This window comes from Ursus americanus, chromosome 20 (assembly GCF_024610735.1).
Source record: "Ursus americanus isolate L20-20 chromosome 20, mUrsAme1.1.p, whole genome shotgun sequence".
NCBI lineage: Eukaryota > Metazoa > Chordata > Mammalia > Carnivora > Ursidae > Ursus > Ursus americanus.
The window spans coordinates 47774776-47780775 of record NC_142146.1 but is presented as its reverse complement, the minus strand read 5'-3'; positions in this window follow the sequence as shown (position 1 = coordinate 47780775).

Sequence of the window (6000 nt, the reverse complement as noted above, 5' to 3'; positions counted from 1 at the left end):
TGCTTTAGAAAACCTTCAATTCAAAGATTTGGCAAAAAATAATACAACAATATAGTAGAATAATGAAACTAAAGATAAAAAACAGAAATTGATGAATGGAAAGCAAAGAAAGAAGAGAATTCATAATAAATCCAAAGTCTTGTTTTATAAAACAAAAACAAAGCAGTAAAATAAATCTCATCAGGGCTAACAACAACAACAAAAAAGATGAAATACATTATGGAGGTACAGACAACAAATGAGAGATCATGAGAGGAAAGGGGTGGGGAGATAGGCATATGTCCAGATAGAGAAGAAATTGGAGATTATGGCACTGCTACATAAAATTCTATAAAAGTATATTGAAAACCATCAATCAAATAGATGATTCTCTAACCAACCGATTCAAGAAAGAATATATTTGGAAAGTAAGGCAATGACTAAAACCTATTTTAGCTAATAAAAGAGTATAATTGAGTTGAAAAAATCGACATATCAGTAAACACCTGTTTTGGAAATGTAATAGAAAACTCCCATTCATAAAATCAATAAATATTTTTTAAAGTAATAAACAATATAAGCTATAAAAATTTACATAAAAATACAAAAGTTTTCTGTGAAAGTTTTTAGTTAGAAAAACACAATGTTTCTGCATGGGAAGACTCAATATTATATTTTTATTCTCTTCAAATTGATAACACTTAGCAAAACAAATTGAAGTAAGATTTTGGAGAACTTGAGCAAATGATACTTAGGTTCTTCTGGAAAAATGACAACAGCCAGGGACATTTTGTAAAAGGATAGTAAAAAGAGGGGAGTTATCCTGACATATATTTAAAATGGATTATAAAGCTGTGTGAAACTCATTAAAAAAAACATAAAAAGTCATATTTGAAACAACAAATTTCATAAACAGATCTAAGTAAATATAAAATTCAGTATATCAAATGTGGCAAGTCACACCAGTGGGAAATAATTCATAAGTGGTAATGAGACAGCTTACCATTTAGGAAAAAATTAACGCAAATCCCTATCTTATATTGAAACCAAAATTAATTCTAGTTAGGACAAAAATTTAAAAATTAAAAACAGTGTTTAGCAGTATATAGATTAAACATTCTTTGGAAAAAACATGAAAAACTAAGCTAAAAGAAATTGACACAATAGGAAAATATATTTGCAACAAACATACCAGACTATTAATCTTAAAATACAAAAACCTCAAACCATTCATAACCATGTCCAACATTCCAATGGAAAAATAGTCCAAGAACTTGTAGAGGTGATTTCCAAAGGAAATAACCCAAGTGGTGAAAAACAGGAAAAACTGAGGTGATTGCTGTTGTCTTTGCTTGCCTGGCGTCTTTTCACTGTGGAACCGTATCCCTCACTTGGTGTGACTCTTTTGGCACCAACAAGTGAACCATGCACTCCTGACTTCAATGTGTATCATGTGACCTATGCTCCTCCAACCCAACTCTTGCCCAAGAATTGTTATCCTGAGTGGAAAGATACAGGAATGAAAAGTATAGATTTTTCTCAACTAGGATGGAGTTACATCCTGATAAACCCATCATAAGTTGAAACTATTTTTAAGTCAAAAATGCGTTTAATGCACCTAACCTACTAAACACAGTAGCCTTGCCTAGCCTACCTTAAACGTGCTCAGAACACTTACATTAGGCTGCGCTTGGATTAAACAGTCTAACACAAAGCCTATTTTATAATGTTGAAAATCTGTGTAATTTATTGAATACTAAAAGTGAAAACAGAATGGTTGTATGGGTACAGAATGGTTGTCAGTGTTACCCGTTGCTTAGCCTCTTGATTGTGTGGCCAGTGGCAAGCTGTGGCTCACCGCTGCTCTCCAGCACCATAAGAGGTATCCTATCACATTTTCACTAGCTTAGGAAAAGATAAAAATTCACAGTACAGTTTCTACTGAATGCATGTTGCTTTTCTATCTCATATTCCATTGGCTATCCAGGTTCCTTCCAATAACCCTCTCTTCATTTAAGGTAGACACAGTCTGCTTCTTGAAATTAAAGAACTTTCATGTGATACAAACTGTTGAATCTCACCAGTGATCAAAGAAATATAAATTGAAACAACTATGATCTTTTTGCCCAAGTTTAGTAAACATTAAAACAATTGGTAATAAGCAAAAGGTTTTATGGGCAAGAAAGTAAAAGATAAAAAGCTTTCAGATGCATTTAATTTTTTTAAAAAGATTTTATTTATTTATTTGACTGAGAGAGACAGCAAGAGAGGGAACACAAGCAAGGGGAGTGTGAGAGGGAGAAGCAGGCTTCCTGCGAAGCAGGGAGCCCGATGCTGGGCTCCATCCCAGGATCCTGGGATCATGACCTGAGCCAAAGGCAGACACTTAACAGCTGAGCCACCCAGGTACCCCTGCACTTAATTTTTTTTCCTTCAATTTTGTTTTTAAAAAAAATCAAATGATATAAGGAACATAAAGTGGGGGAAAAAAGAATTGAGTTTGTAATCTCACTTTTCATACTGAACACTATTTCCCCCATTAATTTTACAAAGATAATGTAGCATGAATACTTTTTTTTAAAGCCTGACAAAATGTAGTCATCAGATCCCTGCAGGGAAGAGATGACAAACCAAGTTTAGGTAACTTGAGAAGACTTACAAAAATGTGAGCAGAGTTCAGGGAAGTCAGTGAGGAATAGTGCAGTACCCAGGGGTTAGCGACAACTGGGAGGTATTACCTCCTAGGCCTCAATAGCCAGTAGAGGGAGGGTTATAGAAATGCGGAGAGCAGCTGTGTGGAGCTGTGGACTTCAATAAAGTTTTGCCACTATCCCTCCAATACTAAAACATTTTGGAATGGGAAGACAAATACAAGGTTCCGAATTTAGATGAGTTGAATTGAGGGTTGTTTGAAAAACCTAAAATATATTATTAAGGGTGGTTCTTAAGTTGGTTTGCCCTTTCTAATAGGATGTTATTTTCTGAAATCTGTAGGTGTAGTTTTTTTAATATTTTTAATTTTTGTATATTTTATGTAACTTTTTAATTAGATATAAGTTGTACATCTGAAACTAATATAACACTGTAGGTTTATTATACTGGAATAAAAAATAAAGAATTCAATGTTCTATCAAAGCCAATAACTAATAACCCCAAAATATTTCAGTTTTTTCTTTCTAAAATTCACTGTCAGCCAGCCTTATAGTGAAGACTCGTTGCTGTTTTTCATAGATTTATCCTCAAAGGGACCCAGTTTCTTCTTCAATCGAGGAGTTCTGGGTCTTTGGGTAGACTTAGGTAAAAATTTGAATTCTTACCTTGGTAGCTCAATTCATATTTGTCTACTATACCTATAACCATGTGTGCTTACATAGTTATGCCATATAAATTGTTTCATCCCTAAACGATTCCTTAGCTATTGCCACAGATCCATTCAAGTCAGAGGTCTAATTATCATTCCATCCTGCTGACTTAGAGAAACTATACCCACCTTTATCTTGGTAAATAAGTATGTGAAATAAAATATGCTTACTACCCTGGAAAAAATATGTAAAATGTAGAAGGATGGAATTTGGGAAGGAAAAGTGTAAGCAAATGCCAAGAACAATTCTAATTCTAATTTTGTGTTCTGGGCAAAAAATTATTACAAGCCGTAGGTATTTTGTACTAAGGGTTTTTTCATTCAGTGCAGTCATAAAGGCTACCTAGAGATGGTAATGTCTGAACTCAGATTGTAAGGTGAAAATCAATTAGTAAGTCAAAATTAGTGTGTTCAGCAGTATATTAGAACTCACTAGTCCTGGCTTATGAGAGCTGTTATTCATTTTTTTAGAAATTTTACTAACAAGTTGTTAAACACAGGTTTTGTTAACAATTATATAAGGTAATAATTAAATACATTATGTACAAAGGCAGTATTCAAAACTCAATCACTTCCTAATTATTACACCATGCTTTTCTACTATCTGTACTCTTGAGGTTATTTATACCTAATGAATATGAATGGTAGAAATACTGTATAATGGTGCTACTGCTTCTTTTCCCAACTTTACACTCAATGATGCCATATTGGTAACTTGAAATCAATTATGATGAAAGTATTTATAGCGTGGGAGTTGGCAACCTTTAAAAATCAGAGGGTTGTTTTGTTTTTCTTAGATTTGGTTGTTAAATTTTTACCAGTATACCACTGGCAAAGTGAATAATGGACTGGGAAGATGAAAACATGCATATTCTAAGCAGAGAGGCCTGCATAAATAAAGATGAGGAAGGTGGTAGGGTGGTGACTTTTCATGGGAGTAGCACTCATGGAGGTAGTGGTGGTCGCTGCAACAGCTCTCTTTAAGTGCTAGCGTTCTGTTAGAAGTGGAGTCTCATTCGGTCCTCAGCTCCTCAGTCCTCATAATAACCCTATAAGGCAGATAACATTAGTAATGTCCATCGTGCCAACAAGAGTCAGAGGCCTAGGGAGGTTAAAGAACTTGCCTGTGGGCTCAGAGTAGCAGAGCTGAGCTGTAATCCTGAGCATACTGAGCAGATAGTTGAAATGCTTAATTACCACATTCGGTGTCTTTGGTATGGGTATACTCAAGCATCAGTTTTGAAGTGGAAAAGATGATAAATTGACTGGAGAGGTTAGCAAGGTCAGAACATAAAGTACTTGCAACAAAATAATAGTGATAATCATTCCGAGAGTCCGTTACATGGTGAGTTATAAACCAAGAACTTAATACACTTCATCACATGGTTCCTCTGAATTAGCAGTTAGCAGCTACCCTTTACTATTTTAGCTCAATGTTGTTTTTCTGATAGAAATGCACATGTTCTTTATAATGCAACAAAAAAAGGAGAGTTTAAAAATATGCAAATAATTAACCCTGAAATAATTATCTTTAAATATGTGAACATGATTCTACACGTGACTACACATATACATACAAATAGTACATGATATATAGACAGATACATAGATAATTTTATGGGATGACATCCTGAATCTGTATTCTTGATGAACTTTTGATTTCACAATATTTTAGATTTATAGAGAAGTTGCAAAGATAGTACAGAGTGTTTTCATACACCTCACACAATCTAGATGATTTCCCTGGTGATTTCTACCAGAAATTTGGGAAAGAAATAATACCAATGCTCCACAAGCTCTTCCAGAAAATACTAGCAGAGGGAACAATTTCTAATTCATTTATTGAGGTCAGCATTACCCTAATAATAAAACTAAATAAAGACACTACATTACGTAAATGGAAAAATCCTTGACAAAATACTAACAAATCTAGTGAACAATAATCAATAATGTGTAATAAAAATTGGCAAATTAATAATATATACTAAGAATTATACACCATAACCAAGTGAGATTTATTTAAGGTATATAAAGCTAATTAAACATTTAAAATGCAGGGGCGCCTGGGTGGCACAGCGGTTAAGCGTCTGCCTTTGGCTCAGGGCGTGATCCTGGCGTTGTGGGATCGAGCCCCACATCAGGCTCCTCTGCTGGGAGCCTGCTTCTTCCTCTCCCACTCCCCCTGCTTGTGTTCCCTCTCTCGCTGGCTGTCTCTATCTCTGTTGAATAAATAAATAAATAAATAAAATCTTTAAAAAAAAAAAAACATTTAAAATGCAGTCAACCCTATTAATAGGATAAAGAAGAAAAATCACATGATTATATCAATTGACAGAAAAAAAATTGGACAAAATCCAATGCTCGTCCATATTACAAACTCTCAGCAAACTAAGTTTGATAAGGAATATATTGCAAATAAATTAAAACAACAAGAGATACCACTTTATTATTATATAACTATCAGAACATCTAAAATCCAAAAACACTGGCAATTGTTGGTGATGGTACAAAGCAACAGGAATTCTCAAGTTACTGGTTGGGAATGCAGAATGGTCTAGGCACTTTAGAAGACAGGTTAACAGTTTCTACACATTTTGGTATTGTCCACAGTTCTTGGGTGTTCTGTTTCAGGGGATTCTTTTTACCATCTTTTTTTCTCT